We start from the raw sequence: 12023 nt of genomic DNA on the forward strand, positions 1-12023 counted from the left end.
TCGAATGAATCCCGGGACATGTTCCAGTCTGTGCTAACAAAACAGTCCTTTAGCTTAGCATCCACTTCATCTGACCAGTTCTGTATTGAGCGAGTCACTGGTACTTTCCTTTTCTTTTCCTTTAAGCAGGAATCAGGAGGATAGAATTATGGTCAGATATGCCAAATGGAGGGCGAGGGAGAGATTTGCACATGTCTCTGTGTGTGGAGTAAAGGTGGTCTAGAGTTTTCTTTCCTCTGGTTGCACATGTGACATGTGACACCTTACTTAGCCACCACGTATCATAATTATACTTTACCTAGCCCCAAGGTATTATCGGTCTACTTGCCCCTTATGCATTCTCTCTAATGTAACTCCTTGTATCTCATTTTATCCTTCCCCAGATCTCTCACTATGCTATGGATTGCAGCTCCATTTGGATCATACTGGGAGGAATGCATTAGGTATTGGGTATTAGATGCTCAGAGATGATGGATCTAGCTGCTTCTTTGAAGATGCTCTGCTTTCCACTGCTCTCAGGAAACAGGAGATCCGTCTTGGACAATGTTTTCTAAATGGGTGGCCATGACCAATTGTTGGGTCACTGCTAGTTCATTCTGGGTCACAGGTAAAGATGAGGCTGGATCATCAATCATGTGTTGGGTAATGAAAAAATTATGAAGGCTTTTAGTCAGCCCCCCAATTATTATTATTTTTTTTTATAAAAACGAAAAGTGCTTTCATGAGTTCTAATGCACTTGTTTTTGTTAAAGTCAACCTTTATTCAACAGAAAGTGTTCAAAGTGGCTAGCAAAAGAGAAGAGTTTAGCTCTCTCTCCCTTGGAACAAATATTCTGCAGTTTGTACTTCCAAATGTGCAATATCCTGTACTTCTACTACACAAACATCAATAATTGCATTAATGTAAACAAATGATTATTGATGTAAACCAATCAGCATTGATCAGAAAGTGTACTTTCTGGTTACTTTCTATTGAGTGTACTTTCTGTCATCGCACTGCTTTTTTCATAACTGTTATTCACCTCACCTGTCAACCGAAACAGTTTATTGTTTCCATCTTAATTAACGCGGATGTAATCAAATCCACAGGCATAATTTAATATACGTCGGTTTCTATCTATGTATCCTGAGAGGACATGGTTGCCCTAGCAACTTGTTGTGAAAAGCCCAGTGGTGTGGTGAATGTTGAGCAGCAGCATGGACCATAATGCCTGTGAAATCCAGTAAATTAGCAGTTTGTTTGCGTGCGTGTGTTTGTGTGTTTGTTCATGTGTATGTTTGTGTGAGTGTCCTGGAAAACGGTTTGCTTGAGTTCAATGCCACCGGAAAGGCCCGCAATGATTCCTGGCAGCACTTGTTTGTCAGTTTTTCAAGGCCTTCACATGGTGAGTCAACTGCACAGGAAGGGATGGGTTGGTTAACATCGTTGATGCAGAATGATAATAGGAAAATGTTTCCCTGGATAGCTTTAATTGCAATTCTAAAAGTAATTGATATACACAGCCAGCTGAAGGAATCCTTGGGACACATGGGAAATCACATCCCTATGAATCCAGAGGTATTGGAGTGTGTTCCGATACTGTACATGTTGCTATAGATGCCTGATATGCTCTATGGCTCTGGTGTCCATATTGTCAGTTCAAAACCTCTGTTTCTGCAACATCCATGAGTAGACAAAGATTATCTTTGCAGGTTTAAAATGTGAAGATATGAAAGGTGTCATTGGAATGCGTATGCTTCTTTATGCTTCAGGTCTCAGCGGTTGTAGTGTTAATAAAGTAACTATATTAATTCCAAACTCATTTTCAATAAAATGCCATGCGATGAGTATCGTGTGAAATGACACATTTTTTGTAATGATTGATCTTTTTGTACCAGAATGTTCCCCTCCATCTGTAGTGGCAACATGGCTCAATGTGATGAGTTTGGGAGCCTCAGGTTGACCATCTGCCTGACAGTTCCCAGGGGAAAAGGGGAAGAGCGGAAGGGAAGAGGTGGAGGAACCAACAGATGCTGCCTAGGCCTCGTTACACATTGTACTACTCCACAGGGACAGGCAATATAACCTCTATTGTCTGACCATCAACTGAAGGCCAACTTCAATCAAACACACTTTGCTATGTACTGGAAGTGGCATATGATGTAATGTTACGGAGTGCTGGGAAATCACTAGGGTGACACACCATGTACGCTTACTGCATTCAAAAAAATGTCCATATGAATATAGACTAGTAAAAACATAGGTTTGATTGCCATATAGGGCCCTGAGAGACATCCCAGACCTATTTATTGTATTTATTTGTATTTAACTAGGCAAGTCAGTTAAGAACAAATTCTTATTTACAATGATGGCCTACACCGGCAAAACCCAGACGACGCTGGGTCAATTGTGCTCTGCCCTATGGGACTCCTAATCACGTCTAGTTGTGACACAGTCTGGATACGAACCAGGGTGTCATAGTGACACCTCAAGCACTGAGATGCAGTGCCTTAGACTGCTACGCCACTTGGGAGCCCAATAAGCTGCATTCCCATCATACACACTCTGAAAAAGTAAATATTCCATGTGTTGACATCACGTGAACACTACAGACTTTCATATCGCAATCAATCAGAGATAGTGGTCCCAATGTCCCTAATGCTTGTCTCCGACAGGGCATGTTGCTATGTACGTTCCATTTGTGTCGCAGGATCCTTTCATAGCATACTGACTGGGCTGAGACAGTATTTCTGTGACTGCATTGTCCTGTAATGTGATGATTGTTTTGTCTCTTTTTATTGTCCTGTGATAAACTATTTCACAGCTCCTCAGCCTCAGAGGAGGGACTGAGTTTGACTAGGGTCCAGTCTATTGACCACTACCACCTGAGGTTTTGACCACATTCTGCCCAGTGTTTGACTGGGTTTACCGACAGCATAGTGGTGTCTCGACTGTTGGCCATATGATCAACATAGACTGGTAGCTGATTAACTCTAGCATAAAGAGTTAATCTTTCACAACACAATGGGAAGCCTGGGAAATAACATGTTGATCACAGGTGTCTTACTTGACCTGTAAACATACCTGTAAACATAACATGAAAATGACATATGTAAAGTGACCACCTTTGGGATGAAAGGTGATGTGTTTCTACTCTCTGGGACGCTCTGTAAATGTGATGAGTGGGAAGCTAGCAATCATAACAGCAGCAGGCTCTGGGCAGGTGATTGTGTTTGTTATTAATTAGGAAGCTACAGAGAGAGAGTGGCACATTTGTAAGATTTCTCCTTAGTGAATTAGAACACGTTGCCATGCCGACAGTTTGCTTTGGAAATTTGTGCAGTTGGAGTCTGACATTTGTTTGGCTTTACTGCAAATAAATACAGACAGTAGTGGGAATAACATTCAAAAAAGGATCACCCAAAGACATTATGTTGAAGATTATTTTATGTAAGAAAGGAATACCACTACTGCTATGTAATCATCACCATTCAGATTATTGTAATCATTTAGGTCATCATAACAATATCTATCACCATCATAATTACATAACCATCATCACCATCAATAATATCCAAGGTAGCACGGTGGGTGTGTTGATTGTTTATTGACCTACATCAGCCCAAGTGCTGCCTGTATGCTGCCGTGTGTCTATGGATGATGTGACGTAGAAGTCCGTCACTGGCCGCGGGCAGCATTTGGTTCTTTAACGCACGCACACATTCATCACTCCTCCCTGCTCCACAATGTGGGTCGACACACAAGTTAACTTCTCTGTCTTAGTACATACATTTCACACTTATGTCAATGTTCCTATTTAATACAAGCAATATGTATTTTACTTATCAATGTTATGGATGAGCGCAGTGTTTGTTTGTTTGTTTGTTCTGTTCCTCTCTCTCTCTATCTCTGTAGCTTCCGGGTATGCTGGATAAGGACCCGAGCTAAGGGAATTGGGCTGACTTTGTAGTGCCTGTTCCGAATGGCTCATTAATGTAAATGTGCATATTGAAAGACGCTCTCAGTAGTGATGGAATTTTGTAAATGTTATGTTGTGATATTGTTTCATAAACATGTTGCAATGTGTATACTTTAGTATGTTTAGTTAATGGGAAATGTCGGTTTGAAGAGGTAATTGCTTAATTAGTGTTCTGAGGGGAGGGGCTATCCCTCTACAAAAGGAGCCTCTCTTTCAGTTCATGGAGAGGCATTTTGGATTGAGCTGTGAATGGGGCAGCATTGTTTTTCGCTGTCCCATAAGGTATAAGTTTGATGGCAGTACTCTTTTTGTTCCTGAATCACTATGTAAATAAACACCCTTGCACAGAAGAATTTTTGCGGCTCCGCCATCTTTTTATTTTGATAGAGGTTAGGTTTCCCAGTATAGCCTTCTGGCCTACTCTACGTGACGGATGAGAACATTGGCCTACATTTTCCCTGTTCCTCTTCCCAACAGTGACTCAACAACTCACAGATACACAGCAGGCGAAACTAAGTGGTGTAGTGGGCGAGACCACTGGGCACCTGGTCTACATATTCAACGGGTGCAGATCCCTTGTAATTGGCACCACAAACATCCATTTTTTACGCCTACACTTGTTTTGGTATTTTACTTAACGTCCCCCTCTTCTTCTCTCTTTCTATTTCTCCCATTCATTCTCTATCTCTCTCTTACCCTATCTTGCCCTCTCTCCAGAGGGGTTATCTATTCAGTGGTATGTTGTGTATCTGTGTGCGTCATGTCTGTGTCTCGGAGAATTCAGCTCGACACCAGGTCATACATTTTTTACATGTTAAAATCTCAGAGGACATTGCATTCAAGGTATGTACGACTATGAGCAAACCATTGGCAATGATTTGATGCAAAATTCACATTTGACTAATGAAGGTTCGTAAGTGTAAATCAAACATTTTAAAATGTGTATATCATGAATAATTCAAATATACTCTATATTATATCTTCGTCATAATAATAATAATACAAATATTCATAATATGAAAATAAACTCACAGGATATGGGTAATTCTACAGAAGTGTTGTAAATGACTGCTTACATCATGATACTTATTGTATGTTTAAACAATAAGGCATGAGAACCAAGGAATTATTGTGTGTGTCACGCCCTGGCCATAGAGAGGCTTTTATTCTCTATTTTGGTTAGGCCAGGGTGTGACTAGGGTGGGAATTCTATGTTCCTTTTTCTATGTTTTTGTATTTCTTTGTTTTTGGCCGGGAATTGTTCTCAATCAGGGACAGCTGTCTATCGTTGTCTCTGTAGCTCTTGCCCACATGGGTTTTGTGGGTAGTTTCTATCTGTTTTGTGCCTGACGGAGCTGTTTCGGTTGTTCTTTTTGTTACTTTGTATTTAGTGTTCAGTTCTATTTAATAAATGATGAACACGTACCACACTGCGCTTTGGCCCTCACCTTCTTCCACCACCGGCCGTTACAGTGTGATGGCTCCCGACTACGGGCTGTTAGGCCCGAGGCGAAGCCAATAATTAAACGATAATTCCCGGGTTCGAGTGCCTTAGTGCTATTATAAAATGGTTGCCAACATATAAAAAAAGATAAAAAAGTTATTTTACTTAGTAAACATGTTTTATGTCATCCTTCCACCAGACAATAAAGCCCGTTTTTCGTTCTCAGATTCTGAAGTTGCTAGCCAAACGCTGGTCGTTCATTATATTCACTCTATTTGCCATGATTTGTTGATTTCTGTTGTCAAAATAAAGAAATCAGAGCACATTTTTGGACTCAGTCAGTAGTTCTTACAAAATCATTGGAAATGAATGTTGAAAGTTCAATTTTTATTCCTAAATCTTAACTTGAAAATGATGCTGTCGCTGCTTGCTGTTGACAAGACATTATGATAAAAAAAACAATGTCAAAAGACATTTTTAGTGTCCAAATCAATATTTAAAACCTACAAATAAAATGTACTATCTTGACATACATGTGCAACAATAATCAAATACCTTTTTATTTTTTATATATATATATTTTTACAAATACCAGAAAGTGGCAATAATTCACTCATATTGACTTGAGGGAACACCAGCTGGTGAAACTAAAAAAAACACTTGGAAACTGGAAATATTTTTTACATCACTGGATAGAGGACAACCTGCAGAAGGTAGTCAGCAACATTTCAAAGTGTTGGATTTTGATACAGAGGACACCAAAACAGAAAAATAAATTTTCTCAAGTACTCATACTGATTTCAAGTTTATTACTAGGTGGTAATAAACTGGTCCTAAACATCTCTAAAACTAAGCTTTGTATTTGGTACAAAAAGTTCTAGACCTCAGTTGAATCTGGCAATGAATGGTGTGGCTGTTGAACAAGTTGAGGGGACTAAAATACTTGCCTTTACCTTAGATTGTAAACTGTCATGGTCAAAACACATAGATTCAATTGTTGTAAAGATGGGGAGAGGTCTGTCAGTAATAAAGAGACACAGCACTCCAAAAAGCAGGTTCTGCAGGCTAGTTTGCAAGGAAAGACTCAGTTAAGCTGCAGCTGGGCCAGAGCAGAGCGGCACATCTTGCTCTTCATTGCAATAAGAGGGCTTATATAAATACTATGCATGCCAGTCTCTCTTGGCTAAGAGTTGAGGAGAGACTGACTGCATCACTTCAAGAAACATTCATGTGTTGAAAATCCCAAATTGTTTGTATTGTCAACTTACACACACTTCTGACACACACTTATCCCACCAGACATGCCACCAGGGGTCTTCTGATAGTTGCCAAATTCAGAAAAAAAAGTACAGTTTTATATAGAGCCATTATTGCATGGAACTTCATTCCATCTCGTATTGCGCAAATAAACAGCAAACCTAGTTTAACCCCCCCAACCACCCCAAAAAACAACAGATACAACACCTCTCCCCTATTTGACCTAGATACGTTGTGTGTATGCATTGAAATACACTGCTCAAAAGAATAAAGGGAACACTAAAATAACACATCCTAGATCTGAATGAATGAAATATTCTTATTAAATACTTTTTTATTTACATAGTTGAATGTGCTGACAACAAAATCACACAAAAAATATCAATGGAAATCAAATTTATCAACCCATGGAGGTCTGGATTTGGAGTCACACTCAAAATTAAAGTGGAAAACCACACTACAGGCTGATCCAACTTTGATGTAATGTCCTTAAAACAAGTCAAAATGAGGCTCAGTAGTGTGTGTGGCCTCCACGTGCCTGTATGACCTCCCTACAACGCCTGGGCATGCTCCTGATGAGGTGACGGATGGTCTCCTGAGGGATCTCCTCCCAGACCTGGACTAAAGCATCCGCCAACTCCTGGACAGTCTGTGGTACAACGTGGCGTTGGTGGATGGAGCGAGACATGATGTCCCAGATGTGCTCAATTGAATTCAGGTCTGGGGAACGGGCGGGCCAGTCCATAGCATCAATGCCTTCCTCTTGCAGGAACTGCTGACACACTCCAGCCACATGAGGTCTAGCATTGTCTTGCATTAGGAGGAACCCAGGGCCAACCACACCAGCATATGGTCTCACAGGGGGTCTGAGGATCTCATCTCGGTACCTAATGGCAGTCAGGCTACCTCTGGCGAGCACATGGAGGGCTGTGCGGCCCCCCAAAGAAATGCCACCCCACACCATGACTGACCCACCGCCAAACCGGTCATGCTGGAGGATGTTGCAGGCAGCAGAACGTTCTCCACGGCGTCTCCAGACTGTCACGTCTGTCACATATGCTCAGTGTGAACCTGCTTTCATCTGTGAAGAGCACAGGGCGCCAGTGGCGAATTTTCCAATCTCAGGTGTTCTCTGGCAAATGCCAAACGTCCTGCACGCTGTTGGGCTGTAAGCACAACCCCCACCTGTGGACGTCGGGCCCTCATACCACCCTCATGGAGTCTGTTTCTGACTGTTTGAGCAGACACATGCACATTTGTGGCCTGCTGGAGGTCATTTTGCAGGGCTCTGGCAGTGCTCCTCCTGCCCCTCCTTGCACAAAGGCGGAGGTAGCGGTCCTGCTGCTGGGTTGTTCCCCTCCTACGGCCTCCTCCACGTCTCCTGATGTACTGGCCTGTCTCCTGGTAGCGCCTCCATGCTCTGGACACTACGCTGACAGACACAGCAAATCGTCTTGCCACAGCTCGGATTGATGTTCCATCCTGGATGAGCTGCACTACCTGAGCCACTTGTGTGGGTTGTAGACTCCATCTCATGCTACCACTAGAGTGAAAGCACCGCCAGCATTCAAAGTGACCAAAACATCAGCCAGGAAGCATAGGAACTGAGAAGTGGTCTGTGGTCACCACCTGCAGAACCACTCCTTTATTGGGGGTGTCTTGCTAATTGCCTATCATTTCCACCTGTTGTCTATTCCATTTGCACAACAGCATGTGAAATGTATTGTCAATCAGTGTTGCTTCCTAAGTGGACAGTTTGATTTCACAGAAGTGTGATTGACTTGGAGTTACATTGTGTTGTTTAAGTGTTCCCTTTATTTTTTTGAGCAGTGTATAAGCTACATGTGCCTTTTTTAAAATATATGTAGTTCTGTCCTTGAGCTGTTCTTGTCTATTAATGTTGTTAGGCGGAGCGGAACGGGTGAACCCAAGAGCTGACAGAGGAATCCAAGGGAGTGGTAGAGTGGGGAGTCCAGGACAGAGTAGCAGGATGACGAGACGTGGGACAAGAGACAGGGACCAGAGTCAGAGCGGGCAGCGGAGAGGAAAACATCAGGCAGGGAAACAGGCACAGCAGAATCTGAACAGTAACATCCAGAAGCTGCCAGACAGTATAGGCAGGATGGTCATCGCTGAGAAAAGGGGGTGGAGGAGCTGCAGCAGGAGGAGACAGGGGACTTGGCCAGACAGGTTTAATAAGGGATAAGTGGGAGGTAGGATGGATCCTGAGAGAGGATGGGAGTTTCAGGCGCACCATCGAGGGATTGATAACATGATCAATTTCAAAGGGGCCAATGAATCGGGGGGAAAGTTTCTTCGATGCCACCTTCAATGGCAGGTCCTTCGATGAGAGCCATACCTTTTGCCTTGGGGTGTAGACTGGGGCTGAGGCCCGGCGACGGTTGGCATGGTACTGAGTCATATTGGAGGCACGAAGAAGGGCAGCCCGGGCCTTCCTCCAGGTACGGTGACAACGGAGCAGATGTTCCTGGACAGAGGGAACCACAACCTCTTGGGCGGGGAACAAGGGGGGTTGGTAACCCAGAGCACAATAGAAGGGTGACATACCTGACGAGGCATTGGTGAGGGTGTTGTGGGCATATTCAACCCAGGGTAGCTGAGCTCTCCAGGAGGAAGGTTTGGCAGAGATCACGCAGTGTAGGACAGTCTCCATCCCTTGTTTGGCCCGTTCGGTCTGGCCGTTGGTCTGGGGGTGATATCCAGAAGGCTGACATTGATACCAAGAGCTTAACAGAAGAATCTCCATACCTGGGAGGTGAACTGGGGTCCTCTGTCGGAAACAATGTCAGTGGGGATGCCATGCAGACAAAATACATGGGATACTAACAGGTCCGCATTCTCCCTGGAGGATGGTAGCTTGGAGAGGGGAATGAAGTGAGCCATTTTGGAAAACTTGTCAATAATGGTGAGGATGATGGGGGAAGGCCAGTGATGGGGGAAGGCCAGGGAAGGCCATAGTTGTGTGAACAGGGGCGACTGGGTATGGGAAGAGAGAGGAGCAGACCGGACGTGGGTTTTGTGGAGGTTTTGTTCCGGGCACAAACCGAACAGGCTGAGACAAACTCCCAGACATCTCTTGCCATGGTGGGCCACCAAAAGTGCTGATGCAGGAAGGCGAGGGTCCTGTTCATACCAGGGTGACAGGTAAGGTGGGTAGAATGGCCTGACTGAAGATCAGAATGAGCACAATCTGTAACAAACAGAGTATTACTAGGACCATTACCCGGGTCATTGAAATGTTATCTTCCGAAGAAGGCCCACCTGGCTTGCCTGGCGGTATGGATGTAGGACAGGTTTTCATGGTCAGTCAACACGATGAAGGGGGTTACAGAGCCCTCCAGCCAGTGACGCCATTCCTCCAGAGCTAGCTTAACTGGAAGGAGTTCTGGGTTTCCAATGTCAAAATTCCTCTGCATGTGAGAGCTTATGGGAAATTAATGCACATGGATGGACCTTCTGATCAGAGGGGGAACGTTGAGACATAACAGCACCTACCCCGGTGCCACAATGAACTGGAGTTCTGGGTCGGGCTGTGTAAGGACCGGGGGTGAAGTGACGCTTGAGTTCCAGGAAAGCTGCCTCTGCCTCAGGAGTCCAGTGGAACGGAGGTGAGAGGTGCTGCTAGATGGCTGTAGCTGCGGATGAAACGTCTGTAAAAATGTGCAAACCCCAGGAAACACTGTAGCTGCTTCAGGTTGGAGTGCACAGGCCACTGACTGTTATATATCCATACGAAACTGTCCCTGTGCACTAATATAACCCAGGAAAGACACTGGCAGCATGGAAGTCATATTTTTCAGCTTTAACAAAAATTGTATTCTCCAACAGCTGTTGAAGATGAGCCTCAGGGTCCTTGGAAAAAAAAATCAGGATGTCATCTAATTAGACAAAAACAGAGCGTCCAATCACATCCCTCAGCACGTCATTTACTAGGTTATGGAAAACCGCAGGGGTGTTAGTAAGACCAAAAGGCTTGACCAAATACTCAGTGGTGTGCTGAACGCAGTCTTACACTCGTCCCCCTCTCTTATGTGGACAAGGTGGTATGTATTCCGGAGGTCGAGTTTGGTAAACACCGTGGCACCGTGGAGCGGGGCTAAAGCGGAGCTGATGAGTGGCAAGGGGTACTTGTTGTTAACAGTAATATTATTCAGCCCAAGGAAGTCTATGCACGGCCTCAGTGACCCATCCTTCTTCACAAAGAAAAACCCTGCACCTACCGGGGAGGATGATGGCTTGTAGCCAGAGAATCCTGGATGTACCTCTCCATAGACTCTTGTTCGGGACGAGAAAACCTGCTACCGGGTAGAGCAGGCGCTTTGGCTCAACAGTATATCCCCCACTACTGCCGAGCCCTCTCTTTTGCTGGAAGCAGGGAACAATTGGAAACAAAGTGACCAACCTGGCCATAGTTTAGGCAGCTCCTAGCACCGATTCGTAATTGCCTCTCCTCTGGAGAGAGACGGGCCTGGCTGAGCTGTATGGGTTCAGGATCTGGACATGTCTGGGGATGGGATGCAGTCGGAGAAGGGGGGCAAGGCACTGAAGGAGACGTTATGGGACATGCAAGCCTATCTACTCTCTCCCTCCGATGCTCATGGAGACGGTTGTTGATGCGGATAGCGAGAGAGATGACTTCATCAAGTCCATCAGGCTCATCCCTGGACACCAACTTGAGGGTCTCAGTGAGAGCATTCCGGAATGCTCCCTGAAGAGCCTCCTCATTCCAGCCGTGAGGGTGTGAAACTCACATGCCATCTCAGCAACACTATGAGGGCCATGAAGGTGGGACAGGAGTCATTTAGCGGCATCCTTACCGCAGACCGTCGAAAAGTTTCTTCATCTCCGTGAATCTGGAGTAGGAGAAGCAGATGGGGGACTGTCTCTCCCACACTGCCTTGGCCCAGGAAAGCACTGCTCCACGGAGGCAACCAATCAGAAAATAAATATTGGCCCAGTCGAAAGCAGAAGAGTAGGGCTGTTGCTCAAATACTAGTGAACATTGTACCAAAAAGGCTCTGCAAACTCTGAGGATGGCATCGTAATGCTCGGGAGTCTGAACAAACGGCTCCAGGAGCAGAGGAGAAGGACTAGGAACTGGTTGTGAGCTCTGAGCGAGACGTCGGTCCTGTAAGTCAGACAGGCTCTGTGAAAACATCTTGATGTGCTCCAGAAGGGTCTTCGAGGCCTGGTTATGTTGCTCAAGAAGGGTGCCTTGGCCGACGAGGTTTTGGTGTAGAGTAGCAGAGTCTGCTGGGTTCATCTCTCGGGCCAGATCGTACTGTTAGGCGGAGCGGAACAGGTGAACCCAAGAGCAGACTCAGACAAGGTGATGGTGATGA

The sequence above is a fragment of the Oncorhynchus nerka genome, linkage group LG17 (assembly GCF_034236695.1).
Source record: "Oncorhynchus nerka isolate Pitt River linkage group LG17, Oner_Uvic_2.0, whole genome shotgun sequence".
NCBI classification, from domain to species: Eukaryota; Metazoa; Chordata; class Actinopteri; order Salmoniformes; family Salmonidae; genus Oncorhynchus; species Oncorhynchus nerka.